General features: G+C 31.8%; 1 protein-coding gene across 2 annotated transcripts in view; it reads right to left on the bottom strand.

Annotated features, from left to right (window-relative positions):
- LOC106623039 (uncharacterized) overlaps positions 1 to 24,712 on the bottom strand; it is a 155,143-nt gene that overhangs the window by 80,320 nt on the left and 50,111 nt on the right. The window contains exon 3 of one of the 2 annotated variants that reach the window (XM_070108421.1): positions 19,320 to 19,354. The exons of the other annotated variant lie outside the window; for it this stretch is intronic. The gene's annotated coding sequence lies outside the window, so the exon portion shown is untranslated. The remainder of the gene's footprint in view (positions 1 to 19,319; positions 19,355 to 24,712) is intronic. 2 annotated transcript variants of the gene reach the window in all.

Raw genomic sequence — 24,712 nt, 5'->3', positions numbered from 1 at the left:
GGGTGCGAAAATTATTCAATGTTTTATCTGTTAATGTGTTGGAATTAAGCAAAAATGTTACGAAAAAAATATTTTTAGACGGCCAAAAATAACATAAAATAAAAACTCATAACAACAAATTACAAAATACCTATAGCCATATATATGTATGTGTGCCGGTAGGTGTGAGTAAACATATATAACAATTTGTAAGTACATATGTCGGTATATACATATATGTGTATATATGTATGTGTTGTTTGCAAATGTTACTTTGCGGCGCTCAATTGCAATCGGTAATTGCGCGCCTTCCTGCAATGTTAAATGTACATATCTATATAGATATACTTGTATACGTACAATGTGGTTGGATTTGCTTGGCGATAAAGCGGTCAATGTGCGAAGCAAATAAGCTGGCAAATATGCAAAGGACGGTGTGTATTAATATGCAATTAGCATTAAAGTTATAAACAAGCTAAATTCTTATTCAACTGGTTGCAGAGTGGTCGTATGTATGCTAGTACGATAAGGACTACATTTGGACTAGTTGAAAAGGGAACAAAATGTGGTAATTTTTTGAAATTAATACCTGAAGACAAGAATATATCTTTTCATTGAGTTAACAGTGAAAAAAATGTTATGCAAAACAAAAAAATGTGTATGCATACAAGAAGTTTGTAAATAAGAACCAATTATTAGTTTGAAACTAGTTGCAAATATCTTTTAATGGACCAAACAGAGAACAGCTTGATTTCAAAGTTAACAACTGGCTTCAACTGGCAAAAAAGTAGAATAAAATAACACCAACTTTCGTGCCAAATATTTTCTTGTTCTAATTAGTTAATATTGAAACCAGTTTGAAAGTGAAAATTATGAAATTTTGTGGCAGAAATAAAAAGATAATTTTTCTGTAGACACGAACTTGTTGTAATACTGATTAATAAGTATCGGAAATTTGGTTAAACTTAAAAATAAACAGCTATCGAGTTTTAGGCATATGATAGCTGATTTGAAAATAATTACCTTTGCACTAGTTGCGAATGCACTCATCTTAAGAGCAATTAAAAATATAAACAGTTGGTGATATCGAAACATTATAACTGGTCTGTTTATGGTTTCTATTTAACTAGTTATACCATTAAAAAATGCAAACTAGTCTGGGGCGGAGTGTTGCAATAATGTGGACTATATAAATAACTATAACAAATAAATGACTATGTTTTACTTATTTTTTTCAAAATCAAAGTTTTTTCTAGATTTTATTAATTTTTAAACACTTTATCAAGTTATTAGTTGTATAATATTTTTTCAATTTTCAATTAATGGGAATTTTAAGTTGAATATAAAGAAAAACCGAACCAAAAAAAATTTCGTAAACGTATTCTTGAAAATTTGCTTCAATTTACTTGAAGTTAGACCATAACCTATGTAAAATGAGTTTACATTTTTATAGAAGGGTGCTACTTCGGAATAGTAGAAATTTTCTGCAGGATATGAACCATTTATCAAAATTTCTTGTAAGGGTAATACTTTGGAACTACCAGAAATTAGTAGAAATTCCTTACAGGGCTTGAACTACAATACAAGGTATAGGTCAACGAATAAATTCGTCAGTCACTCAGACAAGCTTCAGATTTGGCAAAGTTGAGTCATTGTAATATTCCAGCCTATAGTTTACAGATGGAGGAAAGGAAAAGAGAAATTGCCATAAGAGTTTTTAAACTGTGCGAAACCTTGTGCCGCTAAATTTATTTTTTCAGCAATTGTAACAGACGGCATATAAAACGCGTAAAGAAAGGATGAGTTGTAAAAAATTAGCCAACAAAAATTGTCTGCTTTCGTACGCGCTACTCCCTTTGATCAATCAATCAGCGGGAGCATGTATGTATGCATGCGTTTACATTGCGACGCGCCGAATCGGATTTATGCACAAGTTGCAACGTATGCTGTACCTAAACCGCAACTATGCCGTTAAATACGCACTTCAATGAAGATACATTTCATTTTGATGGCTTGCGCCTACTTTTCGGTTGCAACAAACGCTCGGCAACATTACAAAGACGCATGCTAGATGTTTACTAAGTCTGTGTGTTTACGGAGGTGCTGCAGCGTGACATTTTGTAATGAATGTATGTGTTTGATTATTTTGTGAGGTTGTTGTTTTTGTTTTGCAATTATATTTTGGCAAGCCGTGATTTCGTGAAAAGGTGCTAACAACAAAAGCTTTGACTTAAAATTAGCGCGCAGCTTCACAGCTTCACAGCAAAACCAACAACAATAATAACAATGCTGTTCGAAGATAAAAAAAACTATTCGCTGACTTGTACGCCCTTATGTAACTCGTGGAATTGCCGATGTGCAAGCATGTTGACGCTCATGGCTTGGCAGCTGACGTCTGACGCGCGGCTAATTTCACCAGAATGCATAATGCGAAACTGTGACAAAAAACAAAAGCAACAAAAAACAGATAAAAATTGTTGTAGTGTGTGGATATATAACACACAGGTGAGTAAAAGTAGGTAGAAAACGGCGTTGAAAATAAAAGTAACGAAAACTTCAACTTGACCCACTTTTTTGGTGTAGAAATGGTTACGCAGTTATGTGGGGAGTGTTCACAAATTTACAAAAACAATACAAATAGAAACGTGTTACACACACTACTTGTAGTATACTGATAATATACCTTTCAGAAGTTGTGTGAGTTTCTTTTATCTACAAAAACCTAGAGGATTTCTTTAATCTATAGCATCGAAAAATCAGCTTAGTTCAGCCTTTTTTTGTGAAAACGACAAAGGAATGAAAAACACTAATCCGCTCACAAAATTTTAAACGCGTTTTTTCGCAACGGGTTTTCAGAGTCGGTGAGGAAAATTTCTTCGAAACAGCTTGACCGATCGGGTTGCAGTTTTTACACGACCTTCTTAGATATATTTGTTAGGAATAATAGAAGGAATGAGAATTTGAGTATCATTTGACAATAATTTATTTTTTTAAGCAAATTTTTTCACAAAAAATTTCTTTTTTTGGGCAGTCGCCATTTTATCGAAAATCATAATTTTGACTAGTACTTCGGTCATTATATGTATTCATCTATAGTAATAATACATTTTTTTTTGGTTTTCGAGTTGATACAATTTTAAGCAAAAAAATTTTCTTCATGCCAAGCACCCTTTTTCGAAGGCCCTTCGGGAGATCGGCTACGGTATTATTAAAGCTGCAGTATGAGAGCGTTTGGGACACTCAGCTCGGCACAAAAACTGTAAAAGTGTTCTTTGGATACTGCCAATTGAATTCCAATTGAATGTCAAATGAAATCGGCGACTAACTCAAGTATCCATTGAAGTTTTAACTCTAGCTACAAATCAGTGTGAACTTTTTGTGGGCTCTAGTCTGGGCTAACCCCTAACAATAAACTTCCGTCTGTTAAGTTGATCGATTGTAAGGTTTACTATAATTCTGGAAACAAACCTAAATTTTTATTATTTATATTTAAATACCACATCTACTCGTACCCATTTAGTGTTGAATGTACATTAAAAATTCGTTTACATAATTGTACATGTCTAACAAAATAAAAAGTGATTTTCGAAAGGTAATTTTCTTTTTGATGTCAAAAATTCCAATAATAAACATTTTCAATTACAAATTTAATAATATTTTCCAAGAGATATATGAGCTGATAAAATTCAAAATAAGAACAAGTACAAGTATTTTGAAATTATTTAAGCAAATTTTTATTTAAAATATTTTTTAGAGAAGGTTGCCACTTTTTTAAAATTTTGAAATCAACAATATACATATATATCAAATCAACAAGTTTTAAGAAGCATAACACGAAACAATTTTTGAGAAGGGTTGCCACTTTTTTAAATACTTTTATGCTATAAAATTGTTAAGATAAAGCTTGTTATAAAAGAAACACTAATATTCTACAGAGTCTTGAACAAGCGTACATATATATTTGGGAGAATGTTGCCACTTTTTTTAAATTTTGAAATCAATAATATTAACAAATATTAAATTCACAAGTATTAAGATGGCCAAAGCAGAAAACTTTCCGAGAATCGTTGCCATCCGAGAATCGTTGCGTTAAAATCTTTTTGATTCAATAAAATTTATAAGATACAGTTTACTACAATAGGCTAGAAGGCTTGCCACCTTTGATTTTTTTTTATACCATAAATTTGATACAATAAAGCTTTTTACAACATGAGAACCATACAGTTTTAAGAAGGCCGACAATAGGAAGTATTTGTGGGAAGAGTTGTCATCTGTTAAAGACTTTGAATTGGAAAACTCATAAGTATTATTACAATATGGGTATCGTACAATTTTAAGAACGCTAGCAGCAAAAAATATTTTTAAAAAGTTTTGCCACCTGTAAAAATTCCTTAATTTAATAAAAATTATCTACCTTGAATAGGGTATATTCATTTTGTCACAAAGTTTGTAACACCCTGAAGGAAAAGTTGGAGACCCTATAATATTTATACATAAATGATCAGCATGATGAGCTGAGTTGATTTAGCCATGTCCGTCTGTCTGTATATATATAAACTAGTCCCTCAGCTTTTAAACTATCGATCTGAAATTTTGCACCTGTCCTCTGCTCATTAATGAGCCGCTGATTTGTCGGAACAGCCGATATCGAAACACTATAGCATATATCTCTCATACAAACTCAATAATCGGAATCAAGTTCTTATATGGGAAACTTTTTTATTTGACGAAATATCTTTACGAAATTTGGCATGGATTATTATTTGAGGCAACAATGTATTCTCCGAAGAAATTGTTTAGATCACATCACTATATCATATAGCTGCCATACAAAATGAACGATCGGAATCAAGTTCTTGTATGGAACCTTTGTATTTGTGAAGGCTTCACGAAGCTTCGGTACAACCGAAGTTAACGTTTTTTCTTGTTAGGACAAAATATTATTACAATTTTAAGCAGGCTTACAGCAGAAAATATATATTTGGAAAAGTTGCCAACTGGTAAATATGGAATTTAAAAAAATTCATAAGATAAAGTATTAATAATAGTTTCGAAGAGTCAAAAATGTGAATTAAATAAAATTAATATTGCACCATAAATTTTTATTTTGGCAATTAAATTTATGAAAAGTTGCCACCTGTTTGGAAAATTAAATCCAAGATATTATTAAAGTAAAATCCATACATTTATCTTGTTTAAAATTTGTATTAGATTTAATATTTTTATTTTTTAAATAGTCGTTTACTGTTAGTTCTATCACATTAGAAGCTGAAATTATTAAATTAATTTGCAAACCTGTCATCGAGTGTTCTAAAAGTGACAGTAACTTACAAAAAGACGTTTACACAATTTCCACTCAGAAACATTTTACACGCATTGCAATTGAGAAAATTGTGGGAGAACTCACAAATAATAATGCACTTTGCTTTCCTTAGAGTTAACAGTGCATGGCTAAATAACACACATACACACATTGCTTCCACACACGTATTATTGTATGAATGCATGTATGTATGCATGTGTGCACATCCGCACCGAGCATTTAATGGATGGTTGTGGCAATCATAAATCAGAATTTAATAATACGTTTATGCCGCTAAAGCGTGTGCCCAAACAGCAGGAACAACAACGTCAGCTCCATGAATGGCATTTAAATAGTTGCACATGCGCATGCGCGTGAAAAGGCATGAGTTTGTTTAACAAAATTTTTAATTTTTCATATAGAAAAATGTGTGTGCTACGTGTTGTGTGCGCTTTAATTAAAGGCTACATAGTTTAATAAATGATGAATGTGATGCCTAGACACAAGCAATAACAAAATGAAAAGCAACAAACCCTAGCAAACGCTTGTGGCGGCCGACAGTCAACAGGCAGCATTTGTATTAATTATGTCACTTGGCGTGCAGTTGGCCGATAGACCTAAATAGTTGGCGAAGACGACACGATCGACACGACGATGATAAAACTGACGACGGCAATGGGCTGCTAGAGGCGACCGAGCGGCAGCAACTGCAAGATTTGTTGCTGTGCGTGGATTTTGAGTTGCTCGGTTGCATTGTATTGTAGCTTGCAACGTTCGGCTGTTGGTCGGTGTGTATGGCGCGGTCTTAAGATTGATGCACGTGAATGACTGCATGCGTGCATCGTGAAGTCGCTGCGAAGTCATGCCATAAGCGCACAAAAAAATGCAAGTGAATGAGTTTTTGTTTGTATGTATGTACATACCGATGTTGGTGCACACATACATATATGGTTTGGTTTATTTGCTGTCAATGGCGCAAACTATGCACATAAATGCATGCGTACATGTGTGTGTGCATATTTGTATGTGTAACTGCCTGCTAACGCTTATGTTTGCGAAAAATTTTAGCAACCACTCGAAAAACGCTTTATTCGCGAGCATTTCTTGCGGAATTCGGTTAATTAAATTGAAAATATATTGAAAATGAAACGAAAATGTTGTGAAAAACTGTTGGGAAATAATATTTTCACAGAGTTTCACAATAAATACTTATTTTATTTTAAATGCAATAAAATGCAGGTGTGTCTTGCAATTTCTTTATTGATAAGAAATTTTAAATATTTTGTTAAATTTGCAATATTTATTAGGTGAAAAATATTTTAGTTGTTAAAGTTGTATTTTTCTTTTTGCTATGTTTTAATATTATGTGTACATTAACAGTAAAACCCTCTTGATATATGCATGATAATCTGATTTTGAATACTTTATTAATTTGGAAAATTTTTCTAAAACTTTTAAGAGCAATTGGTTGTAATACTATGCTTTTTTGAATCAGTTATAAACTAGTCAAAAAACAAGTAAGGATGCAAGGATGGGTTAAGTTCGGATGCAACTGTATATTTTATACTCTTGCAAGCATCAAGACCTAGGAAACACTTTTATGTGATGGCCAAACTTTAACTTAAACTGGGAAAAGTATTGCCCTGATTTCTGCCAATTGTAGACAAGAAAATATACTGTTATTAGAAAGCGTTTATTTCTGATCGATAAATGCGGTAAAAATCTCAACTAGAAATTCGAAAATGTTTATATTAGGCTATTTATATTAGGTACATGGGGCTCATTTTTGGCACAAGGGCATGTTGTCATCTCAAAAATATTCTCCGAATACCACAAATTGACTGATGTGCGGTAAAAAAAAAACAGCCATATGCACTGGGATCCACTTATTTGATGTCTGAGTCCTTGAAAAGTTGTAGCGCGAGTTCGACAATTTTTGGGCGTAAGATGAAAAAGCTTGGAGCACTATTTGTGAAAAGTTTTAGTCTGATAACTTCATTGATGTTTGATTTGTATACTGTACAGTGAAAAAATCAAATCGAATTTAAAAGTTCGTTATATGGGAAGAAGGCGTGGTCATGATTCGATTTTGCCCATTTTCGTCTTTTGTAAAATTTTTACACCTGCACATATAAAGCCCTTTCCAACTCCCCATCCTGGTTGTGAAATTTAATGCTTGTGACGCATTTATCCAGTGATTTATCGCAGTTTGCAACAAAACCGTTAGATGGGGAGTACGCGTGGTTATTATATAAATTTACTGATTTTCCCAGTGTATAAAGAAGTACTAAAAATATCTCTTCCCAGCAAGTTAGGTTGAGTTAGCTTAAATGGTTTGGAAGATCTGTGCATTTAACTATTTCGGAGGTGGGGCCACGCCCACCTTTAAATAGTGTTTAGCTTACAGATGTCTTAGTTTTAAATTAATTTTTCGCAACTGGTATTAGACTACTGCAATTGGTATGAATTATCAACTAGTCGCTAATACTAAAGCCTTCGCATATATTACTACTGCTTTTTATGTAAGCAATAGAGTTTTTTTTTCTTACATAACTAAACGAATTGCCAACTAACTTATGTTATGTTATCTATTTAAACACGTCTTTGAGACTTCCACCAATGTAGTATTCATCGGTAATATGAACCTTTGCAAGCAATAGCCAATACTCGTGTCTTCAGCGCAGTTACATAATATCATTTTCACAGTCATGTACAACCATTTACAGCAAATATACATGCTTTTCTTTTAAAGAAAACTTATTTCTTCATTTAGTTGAGATAACTTAAAAAGCATGCATTACAAATTTACAATTGCATTGAATATATTGCAGTGTGAAACTCATCCATTTGGCTTAACTTTTGTTTGCATAAGCTTTGTCACTGTAAAATTGTGTAACCGAGTTGAAGCTGATGGTGAGTATATCCAATCAATAAGTAACTTATATGTTAAAAAATAAAGTGAAACATATTATTATCAGCATATATGTTGTGTACTTTTATCAGCTCTGAAATATTCTTACAGTAGTTCGATGAAATCTAAATTTTCGTATATAAATTTATTTCAATCGAATTTAGTATATGAGTTGAACTATGTCATATGATGATGACTTTATACCTTAGCATTGATGTAAGTTATGAAAATTTGTAAAAATATAAAAATATTTTTAATTTTTTATTAAATTGAAGAGTTGTAGAAAATTTGTTGAAATTAAATTTTAGTCATCACTGACGTATATACCCATCAGAGATGAAAAGTTCTTATACCATCTTAAGCAAGAAAAAGGTGAGAATCGAAACGACAATTATTATAGACCCTGAACATGGATATATAAATAATCAGCGAGACAAGCTGAGTCGATTTAGCAATGTCCGTCTGTCTGAATATACGCGAGTTCGTCCCTCAATATTTGAGACATCGCTCTAGAATTGACACACATTTCTTTTCTAGATTTGGCACACATTTTTTCCTCTCCAAGGAGCTGCTTATTTGTTAGAACCGCCGATATCGTAGTATCGTACTATTGTAGCATATAGCTACCATACAAACTGAACGATCCGTATCAAGATAAAGATTTTATGATGCTTTTTTATGCTATAAGCAATGCACCTGTGAAGGATATTATAGCTTCGGTGTAGCTCAAATTCACGTTTCTTCTTGTTTTTACAATCTTTCAAGCTATTTATAATCCTCGAACTTAGTGTATTTTTATATCATGACATAAGTTGCTATCAAATCACATCTTTATTATTTTCTTTAATGACTTAATTTTTGCCAAAAATTAATATTCGCATAACTGACGCTCATGTCGCTTGTCGGCAAGCTGCCAAAGATACCAAACAACAACAACAACAACAAAATTTATCGCAACTTGAATCTAATGACAAGCAGCAATTTGTGGGCGTTCAAATTTTACACAACAAATTTGTCTGCTTGGCGCTTTGTCTTGCCGCATAGTCATGGTAACACATGAATTCATGACACAACTTCGTTACAGGTTGGCAATAACATAAGGGTTATGTGAAAAACGAAGAAAAAACAAGTAATCGATGCTGCAACAAAGCGCATGAACAAGTGCCACACCCAGTTAAAGTTTGTCGAATATAGAAAAAAAAAATTAAATAAAATAAAGTAGAAAACACCTCAAATATTTGTTTTATTATACTTTGTGCGTCATTTGTGCGCGAAATCTCCATTTAAACATGTTTAATCAGCATTAATATGCTTAGCTAGTAAACGAGTTTGTCGCTTAAGTCTTTCGTTTTTTTCGTTGGTTAAATGGAATGCGCGGCCAATAATGCTTTTTAATGCTCGGGTATTATTGCTTAGCGTGGTTTATACTGATTCACATAAGTAAATAGTTATAAATTTGCTGTTGAGTGCTTAGGAAAAATTAATTGTATGAGCAGCGGATAATACGCACCAACAACAACAAATTTATACTAAAAAGTCTACTGGAAAGTCACGAACCATAAAAAAGTAAACAGCTTACGATAAGTTAAGGAAATTTCTAGCAAAGACATGCTACCAAGCCTTTATAGTGAAGTGCATAAAAGTCGAAAAGTACTACAAAAGTCAACTAATCACAAATAAAGGCAAACAGGGAGCACGACTCTTAACACATTTGCTGCGGTTCATCGCAATTGATTTCTGGTATTTCACCAAACCGGCAGCAAAACTCTTGTTTGTCTTTATATATACGTAGTTGTAAGAAAATACTTAAGAAAATAATAAAAAGATAGTGATAGTAGTAGCTGGCAGCTGAAGCTGAAGACGAGCAAATTGGCTTTGAAGCAAAATCAAGTCGCCAATATTGTGGTTGTAATCAAGTGCAGCGTCGCAAAGAAAGAGCGTGCAAAGAAGGAAGAGGCAAGCCGGCGACAATAAAGCAAATAAACTAACAAAGAAACCAGTAACAACAACAATTGCAGTTGACAGAGTAACAACTCTACAAACGATTTAGCTTAGCGAATGGCGCGACATGCAAATACATTTATACCTTTTATTGTTATTGCCGTTTTGCAAAATATTTAGATAGTAGAGTATAGGTTTTTAAGTTAAAAGATTAAAATGAGTGGTATTAATAGAAATCAAATGTCGTATTAAATCACTGCAGAAATATAATTTATTATTCGAGCTGCAAATTGCATAAATAATTTTGCTTTCTTGTTATTGTAGTTGAAGATTTTTAATTGTAAAATAAATGGGCAGCGAAACTATTGTACATTGTCAGTATTAAGCGTTAGATGAGAGCAGCGCCTGAATTGGACTCTTGAATGTGGGCAAGTAATAATTGTTTGTGAGGTTTAAGGGTTTTGATTTCTCGCATTTTATTATTTTATGAAGTATTGTAAAATTTATTTTTAACTTTCATTAATTAAAGTAAAAACAAAGACAAGAAAAAACGTTAACTGCGGCTGCACTGAAACCGTAATACCCTTCACAGAGTTTACAGCATAAAAGGGTATAAAAGGGTGTGACTAGTAGCAGTTCAAGCGTTATGAATTATTTTTTCCTAATGATAATAAGCAGCTAATTGCATTGAAAATATTTCTATGATCCAAATTGTAACTAGAGCAATTACAATTTCTAAAATATGTGGCAACCTTCCTCAGTAACATCTCCTGCAGAGGTTTTTTTAGGCTTACATAACATAGTTTGATGATTTTACTTTAATATTTCACTTTTTTGATAAGTTTTATTTTTTTGAAAAATTTTCAACAGGTGGTAAACTTTCTATAGTTATTTCCTGCGATGAGCTTTCATTCAAACTAACCTATTTGATAAACATTTATGGAATCCAAATTAATTTTTTACTCCTAAGTTTTCAAACCTATATTTTCCACTATAACCTTTTTAAGCCGCTTTGGTGTGTAAATCTTTAATAACTTATCACTCTTAGCGCCTTCAAATATTTAAACATGTGGCAATTTTTTTCTAAATCAGCAATACTCATCAATATTCTTAATTTAAGCTAAAAATATGTTTTTCAACAGCTTTGAACACCACAGGGCTTAGTTGTCTCTATATAGGTGTGTGTTAGTATATTTGCATAGGTGTGACATACTAAGAAAGCCTTAGTATTTTTTTTCATTTAAGCCAATCGTACAAGAAATAATGATAGTATGGATAAAACTAGAGATTAAGCGCGTGGCTTGCAGAAATCACACAACGCCAACAGAAAGGTAAATAGTAAAAAACACGCAATAACGCTAACGGTCTATATATTATATGTATATATGTATGTATGTGTATATTTGTTTTATGCAAATTTAATTGTTAAAGTATATTTCATCCAATACCTTCACTTCTACAATCTAAAATAAAGTACAGATGTATGTATGTATATATGTAAGAAACAATAATAAACATATATTTGCATATATATATATGTGCACAAAAACAAAATGTATATGTTTAGCTAGACCTTAGTCAAGCAGACCATCAAAGTGTTATAATTTCTACGCTAAAGAATGAAGACGCGTTGTATTTATTTTTAAATTCTCTACCGGTATCGACTAAGTTAATTATATGCTAGTTTTATATACATAAGTTAGTATGTACCTATGTGTGTTCGCATCTTTCTTTCAATAGTGAAAAATAGTTATACCGAAGGTGAATAAACTATTGGCGTATAACGTATGCCTTTCGTACATTCTAAGCGATGAGTTCAGCTGTTCTAAGCGCTACACTCTTAAAGCAGAAGCAAAAAAGAAAAAGTAGAAGCAGAAACTAAAAAAGATTTGTATATGATTTATATTACAAAAATATATATGGTTTGTATGTACATATATGTACATCAGAAAACTTGCATATTAGCATATTGCAAACCGGGAAGCATACATGTATGTGTATGAGTGTCATTAACGAAAGCCGAACTGCGCGTGGCAGCTACATACTCTTCGCTATTTTTTCGCTCCTTTTATTGTATTTTAATTACATATTATTATTAGTAAAATTTTTTCTCTCGCAACCGAAAGCAATTAATGCGCATGTTAAAAGCGTTTAATTTGAAGCGACATAATTCTTTTTGTTGCTGATTTTGTCTTATATTAATGTGTTTGCTTGAGTTATTATAGGTTTATTTGAAAGGTGTGTCAGATAATAGCGCTAAATCATAGTTTTGCGAGGTCTTTTAACGCATATATATAGCAGCTTATGATATTGGTATGTATGGTTTTGTTATGCTTTGCAGTGTATTTAGCAATTTAACACCACAAATATTGTCTCTACCTAGATTTTAGCGACATTTTTTTATTTAACATATTAAAAGGTCTGTTGGCTTTTATTATATTTATTATGTGCAGTTGGCTTATTATGAGTTTCTGAATTTCATTGAATTATGCAAATATTTTTCAGCATAGAATGGCTAACTGATTATATTTATTACAGTGTGTTCCGATAACCTTACAAATTAGGTATATAATGGTTTACGAGAATCTTTTGTCTAATGTGTGAGAGAATGGAGTACACGTGCTCAAAGTATAAAATAGTTTCTTTTCAGACAATCCTAATAATGACCGTTACTCGGTTGTTTTACATTACAACCAGTTTTCCGAATTTTCGAGGTCTCCTTGACGTATTTGAGTTGCATCTGGTATATTTTGACATATCAGGTTTGTTAGTATAATAAAAGTACAATGTTAGTTAAAATAATAGTTATAATAATAGTTAAGAATGAACACTGTTTCACCTTAAATTCTATAACTATTACTAGTTTATTTGCTTTATAGCTGTCCCATATATATTTCTATGGCCAGTAAGCTAACTTAGCTTCGCGTTTATTTTTGTTATCGAGCTTAGAAATATTTTGTATATTTAAATGTTACACCAGGCTTACAGTATGTCAAATTTAATGACGGAAATATTAAATGAATCGAAAATATTATAATTTGTCGACTATGCTGTGATTTTGGTTCGAAAATGTCCTTAGTTTGACTACAAATATTACATAGTTGTCAGAGCACATAAGTTGGAAAGAGAGCGATTTATAATTCAGCGACTACATTGACAGAAATGGAACTTCCTAAGGCGTTTATTTCTTACTAAGAGGCATACGAATTGTCTCTTGAACTCAACAGAGAGAGAGGAAAAATACTAGATATATCGTTTAGATATTATATATTGTTAAATTTTTTACGGCATTAAAAAGTAATGTATATAATGAACAGTATGCAGTAATGTAGACGAAGCTGCTCAGAAAACACCAAGTCATCTGCATTACTTTTCTACCAGTCTTTACTAAAGTACAGGGTAACCTCTTTTGAAAGCATAATCATTGAAAGCACATCTTATCACCACTAATGATGCGTTTGATGAATCTGTTCATATCCAAAGAGTTAACCAAAATGATTGAGTAGATCTATAGTAGATGCTGAGATCCTCTGATATTTTTCTGATTTCAAAACGACGATTTTTGAGCACTATTTCTATAACTTTTTCGAATTTATCGTCATTAACGGAGGTGGAAGGACTCGCATGAAGCAATTTTTCGATGACTTTACTTCTTTAGCTGAACGTTTTGGGCCATTAAAATACTTGTGCTCGTGATAAAGTAGACTAACCAATACAATTCTGTAATAATTTAAGCGATTTCGTAGCAGTGACTCCATTGGAAACGCAAATTTACAAGCAAACTTGTTGTTAAATTTTTTCGATAATAAAAATTATCGAATAATATCGCCATACGAACTTCTCGCGTCATAAACATACAGCTGTCAAACAAGCACTAATTGATATATGAAGTTAAAACTTCATTCGAATATAAAATAGTAGTTATAGTTATAATTATCAAAAAAAAATTTATCATTTCAGTTTGGGCATGTGGTTTAAGTGGACAAGTCGCAGACAATTTTAATAGAGGTTCATTATAAGTTCATTGATATTTATAGGAAAGTAAGAATGCTACTAAGTTATTAAAATTTTAATCTGGTTTTTACATTTAATATTTGCAAATATTTTTATGAGATCTAAAAAGTTCTCTTCCGCCGAAAATAAAGGTACTATTTCTTTAAAATAAACACCATTTCTTTAAATCTAATTAAAAAAAGTCGCACTAGTATTTAAATGTTGTTAATTAAATTATAATTATCTACATAACATTGAAACACACATACAATAACATACTTATGTACATATATAATTGAATTCAGTGCACATGAGTTGGTTTGTTGCGCATCTACGCTAACTAACCAAGCCTGATTTCGCATTTAATTGCACTATAATTGAAAACAACAGAAAGAAAAAACAAAAACACAACATAAATTTAGTTGACTGATAAGTGTATATGTATGTATGTCTGTATGGGTGTGCTCACATTAACCTAGTTTCGGGCGAAACAACCAAATTCCTTATGCAATTAAGTGAAACAACAAACATTTAAATACAACTTTAGTGAAACGCTATCAAGCATTAAAAAAAATAACAACAATAACAATTTCAAGTACAAGAAAACAACTAAAGTCGAATGGCGAACAGCTAGAACGCTTCCTATGTCATTTACCTTGTAGCTTGTGACTAACAGCAACACACTAAATTTAAATTACATTAAATATAAACAAATAAAACAATAAAAAGGCTTTGTGCTAGATTTTTATATATGTTTATGTGTAAGAAAATGTATTTATATGAAAAAATTGGGCAAAAATAAATATGAGAAAAATAAAAAATCTGAAAAAATAAAAATTTGAAAAAAAATATTAAACAAAAGCTGAATTTGAATATGTTAAGAAAAACGCTTCGAATAAAACAATAGCAATCAAATGGCAAAAATAACACCTTCCGGGGTAACAACATAACACAACACCACCTGGCATAGCATAGCACGCTTGAAACTAGGCCACGACAAGGCCATGGAAAACTCTAAACTATTGTATGGAATGCTTATAATGATTAATGTAACAACAAAAAAAAAAATATTAATCTAGCACTTATAAATATAATAAAGGAGTTATACAATACTCATAAGTAGATATATGTATGTGTGAATGAGTATGTGGGTTTATGTATAAACACTGACACATAAACACAGCGGGGCGCCAAGAACTTTAGACATTAGCTGGCAATTAGTAATGGCTTCTCTTATTATAAGATGACTGCGAATGAAACAGCAATTTGCAGCAGCAAAATACATAATGTCTACGAATTTTAAAGTAAATAAACAATTACGTATATTCACACGTCAGCTTTCTTATAACAATGTAGTGAATTTAATATGTATGCGTGTCTGTATATCTAAAGCTTGCAGTGCTTTGACCAGTTTAAGAACTATTAGCCACAATTTCCAGCTTGTTTCTAGTTTAAAAATATAGACTTGTGTATGTTATTGTTTGAAATATAAAATTTCGGCGCCAAGTGTAAGCGTTTCAGTTAGACAGCGGCTGAATGGAACTTGACATGCAGAAGCTTAAAGGCGTTAAGGTAAACAAAACACCTCAGCTTGAGCGCAAAAATGTCGATTTGATTCGCTTGAAGTAATTAGGTATAATATATGGAGCATGGAAAATTTTTGATAAGTTAATTTTAATGAGTTGTGAGTTTATTTAAAAATCATTTATAATACCTATATTATATAAGTGTTTCATTAATATTAATTCATTCTTGAGGTGTTTGAGCCTTAAAAACGAAAAAACAAAATCAGACACGCCGAAACTACTTAAGAAGAAGAAGAAGAATAAGACGAATGAGAGGAAGAAGAATAAGTCTGGTAATATTCCGCTAAACACTTAAACTTTTTTTTTTGGAAAACTGCAATACTGAGTTTGGCTGTTAGAGTAGTAGATCTCTCTTTTATTGAAAAATAATCATAACCTCACTTTAGATAACGTACATATAAATAAATATAAAATATAAAATTGGCGCAAGTTTTCAATCTATATTTCACTTCGAATAGATGTCGGTACTTCTGAAGTGAATTTCTGATTAAATAACATTGTTTATGATTTTCATCTTCTAAAATTTGTTTGAAGATATATTTTAATAAATTAGTTTAAATAAATGTCTACTTAATACTTTCTTGCAGCGCCCTCTGGGTGTCATTTTGATTATCTAAGCACCAGTGAGTTTATTTTCAAAGCAGCAACTGTTTTCTCATACTATCTGATCTTCAATGAGCAGGACCGACAACAAAAAAACTACGTTTTAACGTATTTGAATGTAGTAAATCTTTAATATAGGCTCCCTTTGAGCCAATACAAGCACGTCTATGCTTGTTTGAATTTTACATACACTTATTATAACTCCTGGTTTTTTTTGTTTTTTTTTTTCGGTTTCGGTTCATTTTTGCAGAGCCATTCATTAAACTCATAACTAGTCACCAGTAATTATGCGTTATAAGAAACATGAGACATTTTTTGAAATTCAGTTTTGGGTAGTATACCTATATATTTTTAATTTTTATGTCTTTCAAACTGCGTAAAATTTTCGAATTAAAAAATATATATGTCTGATATAAAAATGCTAAATATGCTTGGTATCTCCACGTTAAGTTTTGATTTTGTCAGTCTGCTGCAAGTGCCTCTTGAATATTCGGCCATTGTAAAATGGAGTAAAAATTAACATGTTGCGGCGGAATACGGACTCTTGTAAATTTATAAATATTATAATTGTTTAAATAACCTACTGATATAAGATCTGTCAGTCAAAAGGGGGTAAGAAATCGATAATCTTTTAATATTTGACAGTTAATTGTAAGACTAGGTGTCAGTACTTAAGATTTTTCACACGAAACTATGCAGCTTCCTCATCGCAGAATTTATACTATGTCAAGCGGCACTCAGCTTTTGCTACCTGCTGATCTTTAATCTACCTAAGTAACTTTATGAGAGCTGTTTGAGATATGCCTATAAAAGCACTCAAGTTCGGTTATTGATTGATTCAGTTAAAGCCGAAATTTCTTAAGTATTATTTAAGAAAGACTGGAGGTTTTGATTCATAATTCAAGTACTAAATGTCTAATTATTTGAACAAGTTTAGAATTGGTAAATTTCTGACTTAGATCAAGTAGTTGATAACTCGTTTAATACAGTTTATAAAATGCCAATAGCTTGTGTTAAAGAAAGAAGAAAAACCTGCATCAGTGGTTGGGCACACAGTTCTCAGTTGTTGAAGTAATATTTTAAACTAGTTTACTATAAGAAATTTATTACTAATAGTTTTAAGCGCGTCTTAGTACGACACTTTATGTTATATCGAAATTTATTTGAAAGCATTAAGGAATTCTTTTATTTATAAACAAAAAAGTAATAAAATATTATATGAATATTAGAATAAAAAAATTAAGGAGAATTAAAGCATATGAGCTCGCAGACAAATGCGGTCAAGCGAAAGAGTTCCAGCTGGACTTTCGGCTTTTTAATAACTTTGATGATAAAATTGAATTCTTTACTAAATAACCAATAGTTAAATGACATTTTATGTTTATGGATTAAACAAATGACACAAATTAGTTACAATTTTAAGGTGGTCTAGAGTTATTTTGATGATTATTTGCAAATTAGGCGCACATTTGGTGTAAAATTGAAAAAAAAAAATTTTTTTTCTTCATCTTTCGATAGGGTATACCTTTAAAATAACATAGGAAAACTTTAAGTCGATATCTTAAACAGTGTTTGAGTTATAGCCTTTTAAAATCTAACCGCTGAGTTCAATCTAAGCTTCTCTATGATAAGTTTATCTGTAAACTGTTTTTTCTTTTCAAAACAAATTTTTTAAATTTGCTTGAGTGTTTACTCATAGACAATTGATGCCGTCATTTTTTTAGGGACTTTCAAAAGTCATTTTTTAGCTTATTATAATCATTTAAGTCGTCTAACCTCGAGTTACATAAAAAATACTACAACAATTAATATTAATAAATAATTTAATGAACGTAAAGAGGGATTCCTTTTTAACATTACAATGCATTTTGTGCTTCCAAAATTAACAATAAATTACTAAATTTTTGCAATATAATTTTCCGCCCACTAAACTAACATTTTTTGTTATACAATATATAACATCATATATATTACGAGCATATTGCTAGCATTTAAAGCATTGTAGAAGATAGCCTAATGACTTGCTTTTACTAATATCTATCCACAATACAAATTTCACAGTAATAAAGACTAAAGACTGAACAATCATTTATGACAAGTTGCTCACGTGTCGCGACACGTAAACTCATAGAACATGGCAAGGAATTTCAAATATTTTTTTTCAAAACTGCGAACATGTGCCGCTTTAACAGCTGCCGGTAGTTTAGCTTATGCAAGCGGATACTTAAAATCAGAGTGTTTTACATAAAAGAAAATTTAGTCACAAATGCATACATTGTATGTGAGTGAATATATATTAGGGTGGAGCGAAAAAAAAATTTTTTTTTTGCTTAGCTAGAGGGTAAAATTTTTAGATTATAAAAAAGAAAATTTTTGGAAAAAACAAAACAGTTTTATTAACATCTACTCACTCACTTTTAAAGTAAATTTCGAGTGAAATTTTTTTTTGGACCAAAAAATTTTTTTTGGTGTAAAGTCTTCACATTTATATAAAAATTACCGAATTTGACGGTTTTTGACTCAAAATTTATTTTAACGCTTAAGGAAAGCATGTTGTCGTTTAAGACTTTTTTAAAACTCCAATAATGACCACAAAACAATTTCTTAAGTTGATAACTTTTAATTGGCCAGAAAGAGTCCTCCACAGCTTTTAGAACACTTGTCAAAAAATGTTTACGAAATAAAAATTTTAACTCGAAATTTACTTTAAAAGTGAGTAGTTATAATCTACAAATTTACCCTCAGGCTAAGCAAAAAAAAAATTTTTTTCGCTCCACCCTAGTAATATATATTATATCATTTAAATTATTTTCAAATGTCATAAGATAAATGGATAAGTAAATTAATGCAACCCATATGCATAAGCAAGCTTCTGTGCGGCACTTGAGTACCAGGTAATTACTCATACGACGGTTTTGTACTATTTGCCTTTGCTATAATGACTTCATACTTTTTATTGCTAGTTAAGAATTCTATTTGAGTAAAACACTTAATTTCAACTTACTTGTAACATCTGCTCGCTTCGAAAGCTGCAAATCTCTGTAAAGTGGAGAAAAGAGAGAGAGGAAATTAGAATTTATTGAGCGTTTTATAATTGTCAACAATTAAAATTATTAGAATTAACACAAGTGTGCATATATTATATGTAAATGTGTAAATACATCTATTTAAATATAGTTCAATCGATTTAGATTGTTAAATAATTAAAACTAGTGGAATAAAAATGAAACTTTATAATAACCGGGCGTGCCATTAACTCTTAAGTGGTAGTTGTCAAATCGGAAAAGATAAGAACGAAAGCAGAAGTTATAAATTTATTATACTCAAGAAATTTTTCGAGGAGGTCGGAACCCACCCCCAGATCTATCACTGGGAATGTAGGACCGGAGTGCCGGAACTTTAACCCGCCAAGACTAGTAAAGGGATTGGTGAACTTCTATCTCGGACACATCAAATGCACTAGGGAAAGAAAAGACGGGACAAAAGTAGCTCAACACCATGATGAGGAAGGAGAAGTTGGAACGACGTTTGGCAACGAAAATTCTGGCTATGGTGCCAGACGGGCTGAGCAAGTATCAGTTAAGCATGCCAGTATGCTGGAGTGACCCAAAAAGGTGCTGACCGTAAGTAGTGTTAGAGCAGCAACTAAACAGGATGTGCTTCAAACATCAGTCAATCGGTAAAGGTCACATAAGGTAGAAGCCTCTCTCAGTAAAAGGCCACAAAATCGCTAAATTCGCGCATTCTATTGAACTTGGTGTATATGCAGTAGGGTGGATAGTGCCATTTCCCGAAAAGTGCGGAAAAGGGTAGCTGCTGTTTCACGATTTTCAAAAAGGTGGTCAGATGGAACCAGAAAAGTACCAGGTAGCAGCTCTACTTTTGCTTACACATATACATTTTTCGAGAGAGAGCAAAAGTAAAACTTAGTGAGCGGAAAAATTGTGAACTCGAATATGACTATTTCGGTTTGACGAAGAAGTGTTTCATGTTTTTGAAAATGTATATATTTTTTATAAATAATCACTTATGAACTCAGTAATCGGTTGAACTAAAAATATATCCTTAGGGTACCTTGTCCAATAAAAATACTCATAACAGTTTCAAAATATTTAATATTTAACTTGAATGTGATTGAATGAATTTGAATTTTAGTTATAATCTAAATATTATCACTGTATTTCCTCTTATATTTGTATAAATTCAATGGAATTTTCGGAAATTTTCTGAGCGTCAATGAAGTTTGGAATTTGAATATTTGCTTGCATTACTTCACTAACAAAACCAAAACTAGTTTTAATATAAACATTTTCATAATTCGATTGATTTTGTATGTCAGTAGGAATTTGGTTAGAAATTATGTATTAGCATGATTGATAACTAATTTGTATGCATTCTATAATTATATTTAAAACAGCAGAAATAGCACCAGTTATTACGGCCCAAACGACAGCTTAAACACCATAATAAATAGCATATTTAAATATTAGTTTGCATTTTTTTATTTTCAACGCAAAAGTGGCGAACACAAAGCAAAATTATGGTAAACCGAACGAGTAATCAACGGTAGTTATTAGATGAATTGTAGAATTAAGAATATCATAGTTATAGACATGCACATAGCTACTGAAATATAGCAAATAGCGATAAATACCTATTTGTGCGTATGTATGTATATATATGTTTGTTTGCATGTGTGTATGTAGCTGCTGGCGCACAATAAACTTAATCAACGGCACACTAAGCGAAATCAATTATGTAAATAAGTGCTTCATCAGCAGCAACAACAAAAAGAACGAAGTAAAAATAAATGAATATAAAGAGTGATCCATTCCGAGGTTTCATAGAAAATTCAAATTTAATGCGGAATGTTTATTATCATTCGAAAGAACATTCTTTTGGCATTTAAGTTTTGAAGATTATCTCTTTAAATGTTGGTCGCGGCTACGTCTCAGATGTTCCATCCGTTGACTCCAATTTTCGATGACTCGTTCGCGCATTTCGACTGGTAACTGACGAATGACACGCGTGATGTGTTGCTCCAAGGCCTGAATCTAAGTGGGATTGTCCGCATAGACTTTAGACTTTACATATTCTCACAGGAAGAAGTCTAACGGTGTGATATCACATAATCTTGGTGGCCAATACACCGGCCCAAAACGTAAAACTATCTGCTCACCGAAGTTTCCTCTCATTAAATCCATTGATTGATGTGATGTGTGGGTAGTGGCACCGTCTTGTAGAAACCAAATGTTGCCGAGATCACGAGCTTCACTTTTAGCTATCAAATATATATATATATTTGAAGAAATATAGACCGATGATTGCACCGGCCCACAAATCACAAAACGTTGTTTTTTCTGGATGAAATAGCAGCTCTTGAATCTCTTCAGGTTGCTCTTCGTCCCAAATTCGGCCATTTTGCTGGTTTACATACCCATTGAGCCAGAAATGGATCTTATCGCTGAACAAAATTTGGCTCGAAAACGTCGGATCTTCTTAGAACTTTTCAAGAGCCCATAGTACTGCGTGCTGGTCGTGGTCGTGGTCTATTCGGTTGAATTTAATCCAATAATGAATTCTGGGTTTCAAGATGGATAGTGGAGTTGCGAATAGTACACTCAGTAGGCCGATTATGTTGACCATTAGCTAAGCGAAGCGCGCGAAACACATTCTTTATAGAACGTGAATTTTTGGAATAAAGTTGAACGATTTGTAATTGTTATTCAGGCGTCAGTTTTTCGACGATTAAATGCCAAACAATACTGAACAAAAATATTATGACATCTTGACGCAACTCACACGTGATCTGTCAAAAAAAGCTATTGAAAAAGGTATCTCTACTTGGATCACCCGTTATATATATATATATATTGTATATACGAGCGCATGTGCAGTAAACTAATCATTTTAAGTATCACAAGAATCGTTAACTAATTACTACTAACGATTTGTAAAGCATGTAATTAAATAGTCAACTAACACATACAAAGTTACATAGAAATAAGTGTGCATAAATATACAAATATAATTTTTCAAAAAATTAAAAAGTAATTTGAAGAAAAGTTTAATGAAATTAAAAAAAAAAATTGCATAAAATTTTATTAATAGCAAATAAAGTAAAACTAAAAAACAAGAAATCAAATTTTATAAAAAAAAAAAAAATAATAAAATAATTTTTTTTTAGCGGAAGCACCTTTGAATGCTAATGTTGTCGCTTTATTACCGTAATTATTTTTATGTTTTGTCTTTTTAACCATCAGCTGCTTATTAACAGCCTTATTTACATATGTACAATGTTGTAGGCATGTATTAGAGTATTTTTGTTTATTGCAAGTGGGCTGCTGCGTTGTTACTTTGATAGGCTGGTTGTTGCTTGTAGGATATATAACAAGAACCTTGCCCTTGGAAGCAACATTGTTGGAGTTTTTTACGACGATTTTGTATGTTAAGAAACTTTATAAATTTCGGTCGCTGGTAACATGTAAACAGGCTTAATGCTCACACATACATATACATATTTTGTTAGCTTCAAATATAGTGTTTAAGCTAATAAGCGTGTTGTTACAAATTACAATGCATATAAGCTTATGCTTGTAGTAACGGTTAAAAAGATTAATGGGAAAAATTGAATTTTAAGTCATTTAACTTTTTTTTTTGAGAGATAAGATTTTTCTAGGCTAGAGTAGATATTTTAAATATTTTTATCCTTTGTTAGAGAATGCCGTATTAGTGAAACCTCTAATTTTTCTTTGAAGAGGCATTTTAGTTAATAAAACACTTAAAATAATGTGCATTTACGAAATTTGATTAATGAATAATCTACGATTTATTTTGAAATATTTTAAATTGCCTTGACGCTGTAGCTGATCTTCAAGAGAGCATCCGAAAAAAAGGTGTCTGACGGTGATGAAGATTTTTCTACCTAATATATAAATATATGTTTATTGATTTTTTCGAAGCTGTTATCAGAAAATATTGATATATGTATGTCGATTTATAGGAAGTGGAAAAAAACGCATATGCGGAAAAAAAAGGGTAAAATATTTAGAAAATAACTCAAATAGATATAAAAGCTGCAATATTGCTTTATGTTCTCCTGTAATATGTTCTCAGCCTTATGTATATACAATAAATATTAAAAAGTTGTAAATTTCATAAAAACCCGCTTTCTGCTCAAAAAGCAACTACAGATCGGTGTGATATATAGCCTACCATCGGTACTCATAAATTTATGTCGCGTTTTTATAGCTTCGGCTGCCTTTAGCACTGCCGTCTTGTGCCCTCAGCTGCATTTAAGCGAGTATAAATGAGCATAAAGTGTGACTTGAGGCTTGGACTGCTAATTACATGAATTTAGAATTCAATGCAATATAATGCTAAACAAAATACATTAAAATTAATTCAATACCACAGCGAATGTAAGAACGAATCGATTAAGTGCGCACAAAGACGGACGACACCTGTGCATAATTAGTATGAATAAAATGCTAACAGTGCTTAAAGTAAAGTAAATCAAGTAAGGAGCAGCTTAAGAAACAAAATAATAATAATGACAAATAACATTTAAAAAAATAACAATAAATAAAGTATCAAAAGCACTAATAAATAAAATGAAATATAAAAAATTAATAAAAAGCAATTAAAAATTACAATTAAGAGTCTAATAAATAGAAAAAAAAGATTGGACGTCAGAAGGTACAAAAAATACCAGGCTTTGGAAAAAAATATCGCTGTTTAGCAGTCTAATGAATACTGACCGTGTTGTCGTTTGTCGTCAATAGCAGAGTTAAGGCCAAGCTATTTGGGTGACCGGTTGTAAAAATTAAATATTAAAAGCAAAAACAAGAAAAATTCAATAAAACAAGCGAACAAAATGCGAAACGCATAAATATCAGTAGAAATAGAAACAAACGTAAATTGAAGAGCACACATACATATTTGCACAGATGCATACACATCTACCTAAGAAACATTCCAATGTAAAGCAAAAGCAGAAGAGGAGTGTACAATCACGTCGAAAAAAAACTGCGCCTGATATGATTTTAATATGTGCGACCGTCAGAAAAGTCATTGGCGTGGTTATACTCGCCTGTTGTTGTTACTGTATTCAAATCACCTTTTTTGTCTCTTAGGTTGTTGTTGTTGTACATAAAGTCGCTTTTTTGTTTAATTTCGGTGTTTGTTATTATTTTCGAATGTCTTGCTAACTGATTAACCGATTCGATGAACCGTTGATGAATGGTGGCGGCTGTCGTATATCGTAATTGTCCGCTCTTCGCTGTCAGCTCGGCGACAGGCAATAAACCTCGTGTATGCTGCTGCCGCTGTTGGTGTCGATTGTAGTGCTAGTAAAGCCAGTGACTTTGCTTTGTCGTTAGCATCGATTTGATTTTA

Source organism: Bactrocera oleae, chromosome 4 (assembly GCF_042242935.1).
Source record: "Bactrocera oleae isolate idBacOlea1 chromosome 4, idBacOlea1, whole genome shotgun sequence".
NCBI classification, from domain to species: Eukaryota; Metazoa; Arthropoda; class Insecta; order Diptera; family Tephritidae; genus Bactrocera; species Bactrocera oleae.
The sequence above is the reverse complement of the archived record's forward strand: the minus strand, read 5'-3'. Positions and strand labels throughout refer to the sequence as shown.